The sequence below is a fragment of the Theobroma cacao genome, chromosome 5 (assembly GCF_053813885.1).
Source record: "Theobroma cacao isolate CCN51 chromosome 5, ASM5381388v1, whole genome shotgun sequence".
NCBI lineage: Eukaryota > Viridiplantae > Streptophyta > Magnoliopsida > Malvales > Malvaceae > Theobroma > Theobroma cacao.
Window position 1 is genome coordinate 8855525 of NC_142643.1, and position 22480 is coordinate 8878004.

The following is a 22480-nucleotide window of genomic DNA, read 5'->3' on the forward strand; positions in this document are numbered from 1 at the left end:
AAAATCCATTTTTGCTGCAATGAAAAATCAATTGGAAAACATTTGTCAAATTTCAACATTCAATATTCAATACAATCACATTTTATTTCCTTAACCTCTATATGATATGTGTATACATGTATACAACTCCCATCTCATCAGCTCATGTGCACTTCCACACCACACATAGCTAGAATCATCCTGTGCACTCCCTCACCGCACAAGGCACTATCATCATGTGCATTCCCACATTGCACATGGCATTTATCATCAATGTCTGAACTCACACAGCACACCACTATCACCGTCATGTGCACTCCTACACTGCACATGCACGATTACAATTGTCACCCAATAGTGCCATTCAATGCATAACATACACATCAACATAATGTAGAAACATATGAATTCATCACATTCAAATTTCACAACATAAAAATGTTTCATCAAGGGCTTGTTCCCATGCATATTTTGAGAAAAGTTTAGTAAAATATTTCAATTGATTCAACTAAATACATATGCATTTATCAAAAAACATTTAATGCAAGTTCACTCAACTTAATGCCACCTTACAAGACTAGTGCCCACAAAGTCTTAATCCAAGTAGTCCTGAAATACCGTTAAAGCCTATATTTACCAACAAGCCATAACAACCTCCATCAAGTCATAATTTGAATTTAATAATTCTAATAAATATACACTATACAATCTACACCCTAACCCATAAATTCAAAAATTCAAGGGTTGAAAATATATACCTTTTAGCCTTAAAAATGAAGATTTGAAGCCAAAATCCAAGTGTAGTTGAAAGTGGAGTAGAAATAGAAAATAAAGGAAAGGAAGAGAGATTTTTCTTTCTCTCTCCTACGATTTAGATGTGATGAAAATTAAGGTTAGAAGCTGTAGGTTTGATGCCCAAGAAGTTAGGAGAAGGAAGGAGTAAGAAAAGAAAAGGAAAGAAAAGAAAACAAGGAAAAGAAAATGGAAATCTTGATTTTTATGGTGGAGGAACAAAAGTGGCGTTGGGAGGAGATGGAGGAAAGTGATGCCTTGGACACAGTGGCTAGCCATGGGATAAGGATGAAGAGTTAAAGCTTCCTTTAGAAGCTTTGACCAAGCTTTATGAGAAATTACCATTTTGCCCTCTAAGGTTTTCATCCTTTTTAATTGTATCCTCCCATAATCTTTTAATTCCAATTTCTTTCCATTTTTCTTCCTTAACACTTGTACTAATAAAATATCAAATTTATGATTCAACGTGGTAACACCGTAATATTTAAATATTTATTTATTTGCGCTAGCTTTATTTAATAAAGACACGCGGGCTCCATTAACGTTATTTTTCTCTAAAATTTCCTCGTCTTTTTCTCCCCCACTTAGATTGACTATATATTTCTCCTTCATGAAAAATTTCGACATCGAATAAAATATTAATATTTTAATATTAATTTAATAATAAAATATTATTTTATTCTAAAATTTTCCACTAACCATCTAGGGCTGTAAAACATCTTACTTTGCCCTGATTCACATCCGGATCACCTTTAAGCTTGCAAATTTTTTTCTCGATAAAAATATTATTATTTATTCGCGTGTGATATATTTTATCTTAAAATACTGTTTTCACCCGTCTCCATCCTTTGTCACTTAAATCAACATCCATTGACCCTTTGTCTCATTGATAAGGTCATATTGACTTCTATATGAGGGTACTGGGTGTCAGACATAGTCCATATTTAGCAAGGATTAGCTTTCAAAAAATCAAATATAAGGTAATATTTAACCATTTTCAAGCTTTATATCTATGGGTTTAGGCTAACTTTTTCTCTTTACGAAGTTTAGCAACAAACCTTTTCTTGAAATGAGAATTTTTTAGGGTTTTACCTTTCAAAGGATTTACTAAGGTAAGGGTTCCAATAATGTTAATAAATGCTTTGAGTTTGAAGTTCTAAAGCTTATTGGATTTGAACTAAGGAATATTAGTTACTCAATTTGTTTCAAATAAATGGGTTTGATAGAAACTAGGAAACTTATGATGGAATTTATTATACTAGGCCCTGTTAGAGTTTGTATGTCGTAGAACGATCAAGTTTTGGCAAATAGAGGTTTAAAGAAATGTGCTTCTTGTCAAGGTGAATGGATACATCTCTTTAAAGTATTTTAATTTGTAAAGGTAAGCATGATTTATCGAGTTGGTTGCCTTGCATGATTTGAATGCTATATTTACAATGATAAATCAAAATGTTTAAGTTCAAATGATTTTAAAGAGTTTTAGAACCTATATACCTCTGTAAATATCTCTATTATATAGTAGCTTTTAACAAAAGGGGACAAGTCCTTTCAATTGTTTTACTTCAAAATGATTCCTATCAGTCATGCTAGTGAATGAACTTGATGCATGAGCTAATATATGTTTAATAAACAACGTTAATCATAGTGATTCAAGCTAATCCTTGGGTCACTAAAAAAAATGCAAAATGCTCTCAACCAACATGAATTCCCAAGCCTCCCTACCACCCATGTTCCACCCTCTGGCCGCCCGTCGGATGCAACCCAACCACCGCCGACAGCCCCCCAGTTGCTGCTGACAGTCCCCCTTGGCCTGTCGACAGCAAACCCTCCTGTTACCTGGACAAAGCTTTCACAACCGCAAATGATAAAAGGCAGTCCTCAAGAGTTTCATGCCCAACTGCAACCCCCAACTTCCCCCAAAGCAGTCAAAAAATCCTTTATTGTTATTGCAAATGCAACAAAACCAACCTTGATACCACCCACACGTCCCTCTTTTTGCTACAAAGATAAGCCAGCTGTGCGTTTTTTGAAGATGAGATTGAAGCTTTAGCACAGGCCTTCAGATTCTCAATAGTCGAGAAGTTCTCAAAGATGCCTCGCTTAATTGACATTCGTCAATCTTTTGTGGGTTTGGGATTATTCGGGACTTATAATGTCCAGTGGATGAACTACAAACATGTTCTGATAAACCTGTCGAATGAGTAGGATTTCAATAGAATCTAGATGAAACAGACATGGTTTATAGCTAACCAGAAGATGCTCATTTCAAGTGGATGCCGAATTTTGAAACCGAGAAAGAGTCATCCATAGTCCCAATTTGGATCTCTTTCCCAAACTTGAAAGCCCATTTGTTTGAGAAATTAGCTCTGTTACTGATCGTTAAAGCCATTGGTAATCCACTTTATGTTGATAAGGCCACTACAAACGGAACCTGGCCAAGTGTGGCTCGATTCTGCATTGAGTATGACTGCTTGAAGGCTCCACTGAATAGTGTTTGGATCGTGGTTAGCAAAAGAGGATTGGAGGATATGTCTGGAGGCTACCTTCATGTGAGACCCCAACCTCTATAAGCTTGTAACTAAGTATAGATGTAATAATACGAGCCATGGGTAATTTCGTCATTTTCTTAGTAAGGCATAAAAGTAAGATTTTTAATAAAAGTATGGCTTAAGTAGGCCTAAGGTATAAATGGATGGTGAAATTATGGGTAAAATGGAAAGGAAACCAAAATTTTGACGATTTTCACCGTAAGGACAAAATGGTCATTTTTCACCTCGAGTTAAAATTTTAAGTTTTTATAAACCCGAACATGTCTAGACCATTATGAATATTGTCCCAGTGTTAAAAGAGCAAAAAGATTGCATAAAAGATTGGAGGAGAATAAGTAAATTGGTGGAGTGGGCAAATTGGTAATTTTAAGGAAATGGATAAAATTTGCCTATAAATATCTTGAATTTCCAGCAGCTTCTTGAAATTTCTAGCAGCTATCTTCTTCTTTCCTTCTCCTCTCTCACGTTTCTTCAATTCCTCCATGGGCGTTTTCTTCAAGCTTCCATAACTTTCTCTCTCTAGCTCCAATTTTCATGCTTTTGGTGTACTCTTCCATAAACCCTTATGCTCTTTCATCCTCTCACTTTAAAACCCTTCAAAAAATATGGTTTTCATACTTTCTCTCATTAGCTGGGCATTTTAGAGAGAGAAAGAGAGAATTAGCCCATTGATTTGGAAGCAATTGGCAGAGAATTTGACTACAAAAGAGCCTTAGGGTAAGTGATGAATTAAGCTTGGTTTTTAGCTGCAGAAAATGGCTAGTAATTAGGATTTATGAGCTGTTTTGTTGTTGACTATGTTCATTACTTTTTAGTGATTAAGATAGTGAACATAGATAGCCATTTAATGTTGCAATTGAAAGCTAGTTAAGAGATAGCTTTTAGGGGTCATAGTGTGTAAATTGACCTATTGCTTATACTAATGTGATCCTAGGTTCTAAGGAAGCCCCATCATCTCATTTAGACAATTAGGGGAATTGGAGTCATCTAAAGGCTCTACAATCAATTGGTGAGTGGACTGCCTTCAAAACTTGTTTTGGGAAATATAATGTATTTGCACTCATTTGAATGAATTATCAAGTTTTTCATAAAGACAAGTGCCTTGGGAACAAGCTTTTGCAAAATGGTTTTATATTGTGATATGTGAATGCTATGGATTTATTGACTATTGTAGTATGATGATATATAAATGAGTGTGTTGTGCATGATGAATGATATTGTGTATAATAACTGTAACCATGTGTGTGCACGATGTGGGGGGATGCACATGCCGGTGATGATGGTGGTGTGAGAGGTGGATGATGATAGTGTCGTGTGCACGATGTGGGGGGATGTACATGAGCCGGGTGTGTTTATGATGATGTTGATGTTTATCTATGTAATTATGCATATCTAGACTTATGAAATAAAAACTTATGAATGTGATATATGATTGACATATATGAGAAATTTGATACATTTTACTTTGGGAATTTTCATGTGATGTATGTTGATTTTGTTGGTTTAGCAGGATGGCTTTTTTGTTGAGTGAGGGGAAACTTTTCTCTTGTTGTTTTGTTTTCACTACAGCAAAATTCATATTCGTTGCAGCGAGAAACTCTCGGGTTTGAGAACCTTCACCAGAATTGGTTCTTGCTGCAGCGAGAATGTATTTCACTGCAGCGAGATAGTCACCGTAGCTTCTCGCTTCAGCGAAAAAGGAATCTCGTTGCAGCGAAAAACTCTCTGTTTTATCAGTGAAATTTCGCTGTAGTGAGAAACCTTATATTTTTGGGTTACAATTTCACCGCAGCGAGAAAGAATCTCACTGCAGCGAAAAACCTTCTGTTTTGATCTCCTATCTTGTCCAATTGCTACCTTATCTTTCACTTCTTTACTACCATATCAAAGCATGGACTTCCTACATTAAGGATTAAATGAGTTAAGTTTAAAGGGAAGAGGTTTAGTGAGAAATCCTCGACCAGTTGAGAAACCCTCAATCGACTAATAACAAAATCCCAACGTCGCTGCAACGAAAATTCATTCTAGCTGCAGCGAAGATTCGTTGTCATATTTGACTTGCTTACGTATCATTGAAGCTTTCATTCTTCAAATGGTTCGTTATGTATGGATTTATGATTTTTAAATGATAAATCAATTAAGGGCTTAATGAGGGGTTTTTAGTAAGAATAGAAACAAATTGTATTGTTTTGAAAAAAAATGCATCATGATTTCATTAAAGATTCCTTATGGTATGCTTGTTCCCTTCCTTATTCACTCACTGGATTTATACTCACCATTTTCAACTTCATGTTTTTAGATCACGAGACAGCCAGTAACTAGGACGAGGTATCCTTATAGACTTGTACACATTTTTTGGTAGGTGTCTCGGCATTCAGTAACTGTACATTCGTCCAAGTCCCTCTGCTGGAAGTCGAGTATTATTTTATTGTATATAGATGAACTTAATGTAATTATTAAGATACATGTTGTAAACAAATATATATACACTTATTTAGTATGCCAATATGAGATGGCAATGTTTAATAATATTTTGATTCTAAATTTTGAAAAATGACTTAACAGTTTATGGTAGAATGATAAACACGTCAGCCTAATAGGTTTGCTTGGGCTTAGTGGCCTACGTCCATTGGGCCCATGTGTCCGTCATGGCCTAGAATTTGGGTCGTGACACTTCAAAAGGCTGAATTTGCGCCAATGCTGGAATATTGCAGCCATTGCTATCATGTTGGACATTGAATCTCAAATTGTTTGGTACTGGGACAGAAAAATGGGACGGTCAGCTCCAAACAAGGGAAACGGCAACAGGAGAGACCTAAGCAACCAGTCGAAAAGAACAAATAGTCAGATGAGACTTTGGGAACTAAAGAAGGAGAAAAGCCTAGGACCGCCAGAGAAGGAGAGAAGGAACTGAATAGGGCAGAATAGTCTAAACAGAAAAAGCAATGGCAAGTAGTTAGAGAAGTTGGCAGCAGCAGAGCAAAAAAGACAATGGAAAATGAAGATGAACCGGGCTTAGAGTTTTGGCATGCTGGCGTCCCAACTTCAAATAAATTTTAGGCAATAATGGAAGAAGATCTAGAAGAGCAGAATCAGGCACCGAAACAGGGGCAAATAGAGGTAAGCAGTGCTTATGCAAATGAAATTATTTTTTCATCCAAGTCGGGAGACGCAGCAAAATGCCGGGAAGGTGTGGTGGTCGAAATCCACGGGGACGTAACGGACGAAAGTAGTAGTCCACAGAAGGAAGTGACGGGTTGTCACCGGGAAATGGAAGAGGAGCAGTCTACAGGGGCAGAAAGCATGCACGTGATCAGTGAACTAAATGGGAGAGAGAAACTTGCAATTTTTTTTGCAAATGTGCAGACCGAAAAGGGAGAGGTTCAGGAGCATTTTCACGAACAAGGAAAGTTTACTCAAACCGGATATGACGCGAAAGAACGAGGGAGGACAGAACCCGAAGGAGGAAAGCCACAAATGGCTCCAGCAATAGGTAATTTCGAAGTGCAGGACAAGCGGGATAAGCAAAAAAGTGCCTCGGGTACAAGTATTAAAATGGCTACGCTTGCTAGCGATGGGACGTCGCATGCATGGAGGCAGGAGGGTGCTGGAATAAATTTCAACAATAATCGTTTGGAACCACTAACGCAGGCAGCAACACGTTTGCATGGCGACGAACAGACGAGAACCACAATGAGAGAACTTCCCTTGGCGTCAGCTGCAAGTGGGCCCAATGTACTCCTAGAGGTTCACGTGCAAGGTAAGAAGGGTCAACCATGCAATGGCATGGGAGAGAGGGACTCGGATTGGATAGCAATAGCTGAGCATGATGGGACTTTGCAGCTCAAAACGCTGCATGAAGGTGCAGTCAGGTTCGTGGGGCCATCAACTGCCACGGCAAGACCGTTGACTGCGCAACACGGCTAGTAAGATCCCACAAATGACGACAGGTGTGAAATGTCCACTGTAGCTGATGGGATAATGGCACAAGACTCTATGCAAGCAAGAATAGGAGGGAAAGAAGCTAAAATCGGTGCAGCCCGTAACCAGAAGAAGAAAAAAATAAAAATAAAACAAAAATTAGTTGACAAGGCTGCAAGTAGTGTAGAAAAAATAGAGAATGGATCGGGAGGTCAAAATGTGACAGTTGATATGGCTGAAGGTAGTGGAAAATATAGGCCAATAGTGGGATCAAGTGCATGTCAGACAGAGAACGTAAACGGACATAATCGGGTTATTTCATCAGAGCCATGCTCACATGACAAAATGAATAACTATGCTAAGAATCCTCCCAATATGGAATCCACCTCGGGTTAATGCACGCACAATAAAAAACCAAGTGATGTTCTTTTTGTTCCGTCTTTCTCTGAAACAAAGTTCACAAAAATCGAGGTCCATCCTCGTATACGGCGTAAAAGACATTCTGACATTGAAATTTCAATTGATAAGATATTCAGTTTAATCTCAGATAAAGCCGTGGATAGGTGGGATAACGATGAGGCTTCGGATGAAGATGCCATCTCGGTAAACTTTGCAGCTAGTTGGGAATGCGAAAAGTATTTTTAGTGCACTAATTCGATTTTAAATTTAGTTTAGAATAGTGTCTCACTGTAATATTAGGAAATATATTTTTAATTTAGCACCAAAGTTGTGCACGTAAAATGGATCTCTTTACTCTATTTGTTTCTCCGAAACTTCTTATGTTCATGTAACTTGGAGGCACGGCTTAGGGCCACCTCCTATGTACTTTACATTTCGTAGTTAATAAAATTTAACAGGGTAGTTGGACCCTACGTGATTTTTCAGTGTAAAAAACAAAAAAAACTCGATGCATGAGCGATGAAAGTTATGGTGGATGTATGATTTTTCCCGCCTTAGTAATTAGAGATGAGAATGATGTATGCTCATGAGATTATTAAATACAAGCATGAGTTAGTATGTGATATAGCACCACAAACTAGAGGATTTGATGATTATAAGTATGATAAGGTGGATGTAGACTTTTCCACCTCATGAATTAGAGATAAGCATGTTATCTTACAAGAGTACACACAGTAAAAGCTATTAATATTATGTGAGGTAGTTCCACATAACCTACAAGATCAATATAGATATGAAGCACGAGCCTTAGTCAAGTATGATAATGTATTGGTAAGATTTATGGAAAATAATTTTTGATCTAAATGACTTTATAGCGTTTCCACACGTTGTTATGTAGAATTCCACCACATGGTGATGCTGCCAAGTATAATGTTTTATAACGTTTCCACACATTGTGATGTAGAATTCCACCAAGTGGTGATGGCACCTAGTATAATGTTTTATAGTGTTTCTATATAGCTTAATGTAGAATTCCACCCATGGTGATGGTGTTGAAAAGGGTATGTTTATTAGGAATGAATGATTTTGTACATGTAAGTGTGAATGACTAGTTTATGCATTATGTTACCATTATTGATGGATGAGAAATCTATGAATAGTGATGTTTTCTTTTTTGAATTTATGAATAGTGATGTTAATGAGATAGATTAGATTCTAGACATAGCTCAAATTATGTATTAAATGTTTACTGTGTGTTATTATATAACTAGATCTCAATAGAAACCTTCAATACAAGGGTGATTCCAAATAAGAGCTTGTTTGGCCTGATTTATTTTAATGTAAAAGCTATATGAAGCTCTTATGAAAAATAATAGCTTTTAAAATTAAGCTAAAACTGTATGGTAAATTTACTTTTATAAGCTCTTTTTTATAAATAAGCTGTTTGGTAACACAATTTATATAAGCTCTAATTTTGGTTAAAATTACAATAAAGGTATTTAATAAATAATTTTCTATTAATCAATGAATTCCTTTGTTCACAATGGAAAAAAACTCAACTTTATTTTTTGTATATTTAAAAAAATTTTTGGTAACATAAAAAGCATTTTTATATAACATAAAATTTATAAATGAGGAAAATTTTTGAGAGGGTAATGTTGGTATTATTTTTAATAGATGAGGACATTTTTCAAACAAAAAGAAAAATTCTCCTAAAAACCTGGCATATTTTTAAAAGAAGATAAGAGAAAATTCGTCTCTAAAGCTTTTCTTGAGGCTTTTTTTTTTAGATTTTTTTCTTTTAAAAAAAGCTATTTTTTTAAGAGCTTATCAAAATCCTGTTTGACCTGGCTTTTACTTTTAAGAGATAGATAAGTTAAAAAAAAGTTGGGCTAAATAGGCAATAAGTTATGTGATAGATGGAAATCTATAGTAAAGTGCCCACAATTTGGGTCTAAGAGCTAAGTATCATTATCCTTTAGAGGGGATTCAATGCTTCAGGTACAATATAGTTTCCTTGTTTTTCATAAAGGATTTTTTGCAATGTATAGTTTTCATTATGGACTATGTGTTTATAAAATGTTGATTTCTACTCAATAAAATTGTTGCTTTTATGACAACTCTATTTTTTTTTCAACGTTTTGACAATACAGTTGTGCCTATCTCAAGATTCATATTTATAGTAAAAATGTGATATGTGTAAAATGTCTACCCTTTGACTTGTCCACTTCCCATATTCACTCACGGAGTCTTTATGACTCACATGTTAGTTTTCAGTTTTTTTTTTTAAACAGATCAATTATTAGCATTCTACCATTGTCACAGAGATAAGATCTCATTCTTTCTTAATAGCTGATATAGTTGCCCCACTTGAAGCCTAGAGAGTCAAGTTATGTTCAACTGACAAGTCGATCTTTATCTTTATGCTTATATGTGCTTGAAAAGTTTATGTTGATATAATGAAGAGATGGCCATTATTTTATGAAATTATACAAATAAATGTTATGAGATGGCTCGAGAGCCTATAAGGATGCCTGATGGTGTATATGCATGTTTATATGATATGAAACATGAGAATTCACATTATACAGATATTGTGATGAGAATGTGAGTGTTTTCACACCTTATGTTAAGAAGTTTCATAATTGTGTAATAGTGCATCAATATGTATATAGTTGTTTTGTGTGTTGTGTATGAAAGTTAAGATGAACAATATGTATATAAGATCAATAAGAGTCTTGTTTAGGACTAGTGGTCTATATCCACCTAGGTCCTCTCATCGGTCATATCCCTAAAAATGAAATATGACAAAAATGGTATCAAAGCACTCTGTGTGCAACCTTGGGTTGTGGTAAGGCAAACCTTAATGAGGACGCTAACTGTCACAAACTATGATCCTTCGCCTAAGTAAGTGACAGTCCGTGCGATGCTTAAGCAGACACTTCCACGTAAGCCAGTTAATAATCATTTATATTTGATCAAGCATCAATAATAGCAAGAAATCAAACTGAGACAGTGCACATCAAAATCATAAGGCATACAGAATGCCATATATGTAACCACTGAGCCATAAAAAGAAAAAATATTTTATTAATATGAAAATCAGTGCAAGGGACCAAGACACGCCATCGTTAAGCCATAGGGGCAGCCCTAGATGATTCGTTATAAATATACCTTTGCTAGTAAGGCAGCCCAACAATCCGTGGACTACTCACCCCCTATAAAGAGTTTACGAGGTTTTACACGTATTTTACCAATAGCCATTACAACACTTGAAATTAGGACATTCCTTTCCTAAAAAGTCTTCCCCCTCCTAAAAACTTAACAAGTATTTTTAGAGATGCTACCACAAGCCATTACAATGTATGAAAGGGGACATTTCCCTTACAAGTACAAAATACTCAATTCTTTAGACAACTCTACCTTATCGTAGTCCGATACAAGGTTGGCTTATGACATCTTCCCCTACTCAATCTATCGATGTCCTCATTGTAGTCGGCTTAAAATTTTTCAATCTTCTACTAGAAGGCTCGGAGATCTACTTTTTTCTCTTAGGTGATCTCATCTGGCTCTAAATCTTCCCATCTCACAAGGTTCTCCTGTCGATCGTCAATTGATTATCATCATCCTCCCTACCAAAATCTCCCTCATTCGACACTGTAATGGTGGCTTGGTGTCGATGGCAGCTCTTGTGGCTCGGCTCCTACTTGCATCTGCTAGATTTACATGGAATGGCTTGAGATTGCTAACGTGAAACATGAAGTGTACCTTCAACCACTTGGGTGGATCAATCCTGGAAAAGGTCTTCCTCACCTTGGCTATAATCGATATTAAACCTTCATACTTTCGTATTAGTCTTTGATCTCTCTTCTTTAGGAATCAGAGTTGTTCGGGTACCAACTTCACTAGCACTAGATCTCTCATCGTAAAGTATTGATCCTTTTGACCTCGATCTACCCAATTTTTCATGTGGCTAGAGGCTTTCTCTAGATAAGCGTTGGCAATTTCAATGTTTTGTCTCTACAACTTAGCAAAGTTGAATGCTTGTGGACTCTTCTCGCTATACAATTACACTAAGGTATGGGGAAGTCTAGGTTGTTGTCTAGTGATGATCTCGAAAGGGGTTTTATTGGTGGTTGGCCTCTTTTGTGAGTTAAACCATAGTTGAGCCACATCTAATAGGTTGGGCCAATTCTTCTGATTTGCTTATACAAAGTGTGATAGATATTCTTCTAACAACCCATTGAAGCATTCTATTTAACCATCTGTTTGCGGGTGATAACTAGAAAATATGTTGAGTTCTGACCCTAATAGCTTGGAAAGCTCTTTCTAGAAAAAGCCTTTAAACATTAGATCTCTATTGCTAATAATGCTCTTACGAACACCCCAATATTTTACCACATGTTTAAAAATCATGTCAGCTATTTCTTCTGTGGAGCCAAACTTTTACATTGGAATGAACATCACGTATTTGGAGAAACTGTCCACCACTACCAAGATTGCTATCATATCTCCCCCTTTAGGAAGCCCTACAATAAAGTCCAAAGAAATGCTTTCCCACGATTTGGTTGGCACTGGTAGAGGTTCAAGCATTCCTGTTGGTCTTTGTCTCTCTACTTTATCCTATTGGCAAATGAGGCATGTCTTCATATAATCCATCACATCAATCCTGTTTTATCTAATCTCTCTCGCACTTGGAACAAATATGCGTAGTCCTTTTGTTAGTAGGAGTCCATTTTCTACCCAAAGGTATCTTGACTTTCTACTCTCCACCAACTTTTTAATGACCATTGCTCGGGGATCTCTGTGCAAATTTTCCCCAATAAGTTTAAAGATATCTGTGGTCACTTTGCTAGCTGTCATTGGTGAGATCACTCTTAGAGCTGCGAACTCAATTTTCCTGTTGAAGGCATCTGCCACACGGTTCGCTTTTTCAACTTTGTGCTCAAAAGAGAAATCAAACTTGGTTAGGAACTCTTGCCATCTCGCTTACTTGGTGGTAAGTTTTGGTTGTGTGAGGAAGTGACTTACTACGATGTTGCCGGTCTTAAGCATAAATTGTGATCTTAGCAAGCAGTGTCACCAAGGTCGTAAATAATGGATCACTGCTAGTAGTTCTTTCTCCTATGCCATGTATCTTCTTTCAGTTTCATTCAACTTTTGACTTTCAAACATAACCGGGTGTCTTTCTTATAACAACACTTCTTCAAGGGTAAAGTCTGATACATCCACCTGTACCTCGAAGGGCTTCGCAATATCGAGAAGTGATAAAACAGGATCCGTCATCATCGCGTCTTTCAAACCTTTGAAGGCTTCTTGGCACTGCGGCTTCCAACTCCACTTTTGTCCCTTTTTCAGCAATTATGTAAATGTTACTGTTCTTCTTAAATATCCTTCCACAAATCTCTTATAATAATTGACCAGCCTTAAGAACAAATGAAGCTCAATTGTATTTTTTAGGGGTTGCCCATTCTTTGATAGCCTTCACCTTCAGCATGTCTATCCGGACATGCTCCTATTCAATTATGTGGCCAAAGAACTGAATTCGGATTTGCGCAAATGCACATTTCTCTCTTTTTACATACAATTGGTTGTCACGTAGCCTTTGAAAAATCTGTCGTAAATGTCGTTGATGCTCCTCTAAGGTTGAATTGTATACTATGATATCGTCCAAGTAGATTACCACAAACTTGTCCAAAAATCATGGAACACCTAATTCATCAATGTGCAAAAGGTAGCAGGAGCATTGGTTAGTCCAAAAGACATAACAAGAAATTCAAATACGCCATATCATGTTTTAAACAGGTAGTTTTCGGCTCATCTGCCTCAACCACTCTTACTTGATGGTATCTTGATATTAAATCTAATTTGGAAAAGTATTTTACACCACTCAACTGGTCAAAGAAATATGCTATAAGAGGGATAGAATATTTATTCTTAACTATGACTTTGTGAAGGGCCTGGTAATCCATGCATAATCGTAAACTCCTATCCTAATTCTTCTAAAAAAGTACCAAGGACCCAAAAGGCACCTTTGATGGTCAGATAAATCTGGCTTGAATCAACTCGTTTAATTGTTTCTTTAACTCCACCAACTCTAAGGGAGCCATCTTGTATGGCTCTTTTGCAAGCAACTTGACTCTTAGGAGTAATTTTATCCCATGATCGATAGCTTGTCGAGGTGGTAAGACCCTCGGTAGTTGTTCTGGCATCATATACTGAAATTCTTCCAAAACTAGCTTCATTTCCTTGAGTATTGGATTCGTGTTATCTTCGCCTTTGTAAATGGGCATGGCCATGTAAGAGGGCTCACTTTTCTTGATCCCCTTGTTAAACTACATAACTCATATAATCTTCTTCCTGCTCTTAGGTAGAATTGTAACTAGTACCACACATGGTCATTTTCCAAAAAACATTCAATAACCTGCAACAAGGAAAGGGATGGCTTCTGCTTTTGTCATAAAATCCAACCCCAAAACAAAATCAAAGTCATCCATAGTGGCTACTATGAGGTTCATTTTCCTTTCCCAAGAGCCAATCTTAACCTTTACGTCTTTGCCATTTCCCATGATAGGTGAAGCTGGCAAGTTAATTGCTTTCATCTGCCCAAAGTCTTTCTTAACTTTAAAACGGCATTTCTTAGCATCTCCTGAGGTGATAATGGTGTTTGAGGCCCCCGTGTTGAGCATGGCTTTGGTACATTTTTCATTCAATAACACCTCTACATACATTAGACCTCATTAGGGTTCCTTCTCCATCTTTTCTAATTACGCTTGTAAAGCACTAAGAAAACAAATAGAAGCCATTCGTGTTGGCTCTTCCTTGACTTTTAGACTATGGTGTGGGGTAACAGTGTCTCAACATTGGCAGTGCATATCGCACTGAGAACTACTCGATGAGGGTAATTAGTTACTCGATGTGGTTCTTTGTATATAAAACAAGATATCGAAGAGGGTGGCTTGAAGTTCCATAGCTTGTTTATTCTCAGTTAGGGTGAGTTTGTAGCAAGTGGTCTCCTATTGCCTCCCTCACTCAAGGGTCTACTCACTATCGAAAATTTTAGCCCACTATTTAAGCTAAAGCTATTAGTCTTGGATGGAGGGGTCCTTCCTTTAGTTGGAGTTTTCACTATAATCAATAAGGCGTTCGGCAGCTGCCATCATCAAAGTCACATCGTGTACCTTCTGTCACTGTAACTCCATCCTCGCCCATGGTTTTAAACCCTCGAGGAAATAGATCAATCTATCTTTTTCAATCATATCTTTGATATTTAGCATTAAGGTAGAGAATTTGCTCATGAACTCCTGCACTAATCCCGTTTATGACAACTCTTGCAACTTCTGTCGTGTCATAAATTCAACATTCTTAGGGAAAAATTGGCTCTTCAGTTCTCCCTTGAGGTCCACTTAATTGTTGATGCAGCACTCACCATTAATGAATTTGGAACGCCACCATAATTTTACTTCCCCAGCAAGATACATTGAAGCCATTGCCACTTTATCCTCCTCTGACTCCATGTGCACTGCTCAAAAATACTACTTTATATAGAAAAAGAAGTTCTCTAACTCCTTAGCATCCCTAACCCCTTTATATCACTTAGATTCCAGCACTTTGTGTGAGACCTTGACCTTTATAGACTCGTAAAGGGAAGTATACGCGATATCCCTGATTAGGGGTAATTTAATCATTTCCTTACCAAACCCATAAAAGTAAGTTTTAAACAATATTAAGGCCTAAGTAGGCCTAAGGCATAAATGGATGGTGAAATTAAGGGTAAAATGGACAGGAAACCAAAATTTTGATGATTTTCACAATAGGGGCAAAATGGTCATTTTTCACCTCGAGCTAAAATTTTAAGTTTTCATGAACCCGAGCATATCTAGACCATTATGGACCTTGTCCCAGTGTCAAAAGAGCAAAAAGATTGCATAAAAGATTGGAGGAGAATAAGGTAAATTGTGGAGTGGTAATTTGGTAATTTCAAGGGAATGGATAATATTGGCTATAAATATCTTTCTTCCAACAGCTTCTTCTCCCATTTTCCAGTCGCTTGTCTTCTTCTTCTTTTTCTCTTTCACGTTGCTTCCAACCTCCATGGAAGCTTGGTATAGAGCTTGCATGATTTTCTCTCTCTAGCCCTAAATTTCATACTTATGTGCCCTTTTGACTAGAACCCTTGTATTCTTTCACTCTCTCACTTCAAAACCCTTGATAAATCTTATTTTCGTACTTTCTCTCACTAGTTGGGTGTTCTAAAGAGAGAAAGAGAGAATTACACCATTTGTTTGGAAGCTTTTGGAAGATAATTCGACTACAAAGGAGCCCTAGGGTGAGTGATGAACTAAACTTGGTTTTTAGCTGTGGATAATGGCTAGAAATTTAGATTATGAGTTGTTTTATTATTGAGGATGTTCATTCATTTTATAGTGATTTAGATAGTGAACATAGATAGCCATTTGAAGTGACAAGTGAAAGCTAGCTAAGAGATAACTTTTAGAGTTTATAGTATGTGAATTAACATAATGGTGATATTAATGTGATGGTAGGTTCCAAGGAAGCCTCATCATTCCATTTGGACAATTAAGGGAATTAGAGTTAACGAAAGGCTCAACAATATACCGGCGAATGGACTTGCATTTCAAACTTGTTTTGCGGAATATGAATGATTTTATCCAACTTGTCTTTGAAAATGTATCTTGGGAACAAGCTTTTAGTGAAGTGATTTTATATTGTGAAATTGTGATATACAATGGATTATGTGTTATCAAAATATGATACTATGCATGACATGCATTGGGTGCTTATTTGTATGTTGATGTGGACTCGGCTATGTGCGAGTAGGAGTGCACATAAGCCGTTGCTGACCCGGTTATGTGCGAGTTAGAGTGTGCATAAGCCGTTGCATATGAGATGATGATGATGATGGGAGAGTGTACAAGATGATTGATATATATATATATATATATATATACATATATATATACATATATGGTATATGGTTGTAAATGATAGAATGTGAACATTTGATTTGTTGAAATTTGGGAGTTTGCATGTGTTATAGGCTACTGTTGTTATTTAGCAGGATGGCTTTGTTTTAAGGGAAAAGAAGACCTTTTTCTTGATGTTCTGATTTTTGCTGCAGCGAGAAACTCTCGGGTTTGAAAGCCTTCACCAGAACTGGTTCTCGTTGCAGTGAGATAGTCATTGTAGCTTCTCGTCGCATCAAAAAGGAATCTCACTGTAGTGAGAAACTCTCTATTTCATCAGCTGAATTTCACTCCAACAAGAAACCTTCTGTTTCTGGGTTACAATTTCATTGAATCTCGCTGCAGCGAAAAACTTTCTGTTTTGGTCTCCTATCTTGTCCAATTGCTGCCCTATCTTTCACTTCTTTGCTACCATATCTGAGCATGGACTTCCAACATTTAGGATTAAATGAGTTAAGTTTAAAATGAGGAGATTTAGTGGGAAACCCTTGGCCAGTTGAGAAACCCCCGTTCGGCTAATAACTTAATCCCAACGTCGCTGCAACGAGAATGAATTTTCGCTACAGCGAATATTCGTTGTCGTATTTGGCTTGCTTGCGTTTCATTGAAGCTTTCATTCTTCAAATGGTTCGTTATATATGGGTTCATGATTTTCAAATGATTAATCATTTAAGGGCTTGATGAGGGGTTTTTAATATGAATGGAACTAAATTACATTGTTTTGAAACAAGTGCATCATGATTTTAAATTCTCCCTTATTGTTGCTTGTTCCCTTCCTTGTTCACTCACTGGGTTTATACTCATCGTTTTCAACTTCATGTTTTCAAATCACGAGGCAACCGGTAACTAGGACGAGGTGTCTTTGTAGACTTGTATCCATCTTTTGGTAGGTGTCTCGGCATTCAGTAGCTGTACATTTGTCCGAGTCCCTCCGCTGGAAGTTGAGTATTCTTTTGTTGTGTATAGAGGAACCAAATGTAAATTATTAGAATACATGCTGTAGACAATGTATGTATATTTTAAATGAGTAATGCCAGTACGAGTTGGCAATGTCTATCACAATTTTGATTTAAAGTTATAAAATGTGACTTAACAATATTTGATGGAATGATGAGTATGATAAATAGATAGGCTTGCTTGGGCTTAGTAGACTACGTCTATTGGGCCCTTGCGCTTGTCATGGCCCAGAATTTGGGTTGTGACACTCTGGCCCTTTTACCTCGATCTCCTGAATTTACACTAGCATTACCAACAATAACCAAAAGATTTACCTGAGCTTTCAATTCTCAATCTCGCCTTAGAGAGTGCTCAACGCATCGCTAGTCTTACCACTTAAGGTATTAATCAACTCGGATAGTTCCCATAACTTGTCTCAATTTCATCTATTCACTTGCATGGAATCATCTAAGCTTTCACTACGACCACCACGACCTCTAGCTCAACAATCCTCTCATGGTCCTTTGGTGAACTTGCATGGCCACCATTGTTACTCTTTAGATTAGCATGTCTCACCCCATGCTCTGATACTAACTGTCACGAACTATGCTCTTTCGCCTAAGTATGCGATAGTCAGTGCGATACTTGAGTGGACACTTCCATGCAAGCCAGCCAATACTCATTTATATCTAATCAAGCATCAATAATAGCTACAAATTAAGCTAAGACAATGCACATCAAAATCATTGGGCATACCGAATGCCATATATGTAACCACTGAGTCACAAAAAGAAAAAATGTTTTATTAATATGAAAATGAGTACAAAGGACCAAGATGATTCGTCGAGCCATAGGAGTAACCCTAGATGATTCGTTACAAACATACCTTTACTAGTGAGGCAACCCAACAATTCCTCGACTACTCACCCCCTATAAAGAGTTTACGAGGTTTTACATATATTTTACTAATAGCCATTATAATGCTTGAGATGAGGACAATCCTTTTCTAAAAGGTCTTCCCCCTCCTAAAGACTTAACAAGTATTTTTAGAAATGTCACCACGAGCCATTACAATGTTTGAAAGAGGGACATTTCCCTTACAAGTATAAAAGACTCAATCCCTTAGACAACTCTACCCTATCATAGTCCAATACAAGATTGGCTCATGACATTAACTCTCGTAAACGGGGGTAAAGGCCTTTAGGCAAATCCCATATTGACAAAACACAAGTGAGGACCTTAGGCTTTAAAATGTAGCATACCTTTCACTCACGAAACACTTTTTTGAGAGGCAACCATGAGGCTTTATGGAGCCAAAGTAAACAATACCTTGTCATGTGGAAAAGTGGGACTGTGGCACTTACCCATCCATTATCTTTGTTGCCTTTTAACATGAGCTCAATGGACTCCTTACATAGGCTTATCCCCATTTAAGTGTTTTCTTCTTCCATACCTAGTCCATTGGGTTCCCTATTCTTAGGCCTTTAGTTATCCTTTCAGTGTTTTCTATCAATTCTCCTCCTTTTAAACTACCCGTATGCCTTTTCACCATTTTTGGCAATAAAGTAATAGTCAACTTTCCTCAATTTTGCATGTTCAAATAAGGAAACATTATTTTCCAAATTCAATACCAGATGCTGCACCAATTTGAATTTTCTTGACACAAAAGGCTCGTCTTCTTCCTTTCCCAATGCCCCAAAGTTTACTATTTCTCAATCTTTGGAATCTGCATTGTTAGCGAAGTTTGCCCACCACCTTTTACTCTTTTTCTTGTTATGACCATAAGATGCATCTTTTTGGATTTTATACCTTTTCTTGTTTCATTCAGTTGCACTTGTATATCACAATTCTCTATGTTCACAATGGAAGCATGGATTTCATGAACTTGGTTGTTAGCCTGAATATGAAGGAAAGCTAGGATTTTTCTCTTACTGTCTGTCACGACCCAAATTTCAAGCCATGACCGGTGCAAGGGCCCAATAGACGTAGTCCATTAAGCCCAAGCAAGCCTATTAATCTGACATGTTCATCATTCCATCATAAATTGCTAAGTCATATTTCATAACTTAGAATCAAAATAATATTAAACATTTCCACCTCATATTGGCATATCAAACAAGTGTTTATACATTATCTACAACATGTATCTTAATAATTTACATTAGATTTGTCTATACACAACAAAAGAATACTTGACTTTCAGCGGAGGGACTCAGATGAATGTACTGCTACTGAATGCCAAGACACCTACCAAAATATGGATACAAGTCTACAAAGACAACTTGTCCTAGTTACCGCCTGCCTCGTGATCTGAAAACATGAAGTTGAAAACAGTGAGTATAAACCCAGTGAGTGATCAAGCAACAACAAGGGAGAATTTAAAATCATGATGCACTTGTTTCAAAATAATGCAATTTAGTTCCATTCATATTCAAAACCCCTCATCAAGCCCTTAAATGATTAATCATTTGAAAATCATGAATCTATACATAACAAACCATTTAAAGAATGAAAGCTTCAATGATACGCAAACAAGTCAAATACGACAACGAATCTTCGTTGCAACGAAATTTCATTCTCGCTGCAGTGACATTGGGATTAAGTTATTAGCCGAACGAGGGTTTCTCAACTAGTCGAGGGTTTCTCACTAATCCTCCTCATTTTAAACTTAACTCATTTAGTCCTTAATGTTGGAAGTCCATGCTTAGATATGGTAGAAAAGAAGTGAAAGATAGGGCAGCAATTGGACAAGATAGGAGATAAAACAGAAAGTTTTTCGCTGCAGCGAGATTTTGGTCATAAACCAGAAAGTTTCTCGCTGCAGCGAAAAGCTACAGTACCTTTCTCACTGTAGCGAAAATGGATTCTCGCTGCAATGAGTTTTCGGCCAGTCTACCCCTTCAAAACCTTAGAGTTTCTCGTTGTAGCAAAAATGATTCTCACTGCAATGAGAAACAGGGCACCAATGAAAAATTTACCCTTCTTCCCAAAGAAAAACCACCTTGCTGAAATGTCCAAACCAACATGAAACGCATAACAATTTTCCAAAGTTTAACATGTCAAGTTTCACATGCATTACAACCATATACCATTACTTATTAATTTCCTATAACACACATATTTACCTATGTATATATGTATACGTATACCCATCATCATCATGCACACCATCCCATCATCATCATACACACCATCACATCATCATCATCACCAGCTCATGCGCACTCCCAACTCGCACATGGCTGGGTGATACCGGGTTATGCACACTCCCTACTCGTACATAATCAGGTCATTCTCGACTTATGAGCACTCTCTACTTGCACATAGCCAAGTCAATATAATTACACAACATTATATTCAAACATATATGTATATCAACATAATGTTGTAGCATAGAGATCCATGATAACCACATGTCATAATATAAAATTGATTTATCAAAGGCTTGTTTCCAAGGCACTTGTTTTAACAAAAGTCGTATAGAATCATTCAAATACTTTGTACAAAACGGTCATATTCCCAAAACGATTTTGATAGGCAATCCACTCACCAGTATATTGTTGAGCCTTTAACTGATTCTAATTCCCTTAATGATCCACTTGAGATAATAGGGCTTCGTTAGAACCTAGAATCACATTAGCAGCAGCATTAGGTCAATTCACATATTATAATCCCTAAAAGCTATCCCTTAGCTAGCCACTTTAAATGGCTATAAATGATCACTATCTTAAGCACTATAAAGTGGATGAACATCCTCAACAATAAAACAACTCATAGTCCCAATTACTAGCCATTATCCACAGCTAAAAACCAAGCTTAGTTCATCACTTACCCTAGGGTTTCTTTGTAGTCGAATTCTCTTCCAATAGCTTCCAAACAAATGAGGTAATTCTCTCTTTCTCTCTCTAGAATGCCCAACTAGTGAGAGAAAATATGGAAATAAGATTTTTCAAGGGTTTTAAGGAGAGAGAGTAGAAGAATACAAGGGTTTTAGTCAAAAGGGCACTAAAGTATGAAAACTAGAGCTAGAGAGAGAAAATTATGAAAGCTCCATATCAAGCTTCCATCGAGGTTGGAAGCAACGTGAGATGAAAGAAGAAGAAGAAGACAAGCTGCTGGAAATTCAAGAAGCTGATGGAAGGAGAAGATATTTATAGCCCAAGCTTATCCATTCCCTTGAAATTATTAAATTACCCTTCCACAAATTAGCTTATTCTCCTCTAAACTTTTATGCACTCTTTTTGTTCTTTTGATACTGGGACAAGGTCCATAATGGTCTACACATGCTCGGGTTCATTGAAACTTAAAATTCTAACCCGAGGTGAAAAATGACCATTTTGCCCTTTTGTGAAAATCATCAAAATTTTTGTTTTCTTGTCATTTTACCCATATTTTCATCATTCATTTTTGCCTTAGGCCTTAATATTGTTTAAAACTTACTTTTATGGGTTTGGTAAGGAAATGACGAAATTACCCCTGATCAAGGATATCGCGTATACTTCCCTTTATGAGTTTATAAAGGTCAAGGTCTCACACTATCCATCTCCACTAACACCAGTGCATAATCAAATGTGCTCTTATTTTTTATCAACTTGTAAAAACTTTCCTAATTTATTCTCAACGGCCTCAAAAAGGTTTTCAAGTCATAAAAAAGGTGGTAGTTCTTCAATTTTGACCTAAACCAACATATGCCTCTTGTAAATGTTGACATTGTTGTGATTAATAGTTTCGAACCAAAAGTCAAAATTTTAATTATAATGTCCCAACAAAACCTCTGTTTTTTTCTTATCACCAAACATTAGCAAAACATGCAGACCATTCGGTAGTCTAACTTGAACCATAATGCCCTTAGAGAAAAGTGCACTTTGAACTTCTCGATAGTTGATGACACCTTTCGATCTTCCAATAGTACTCCTT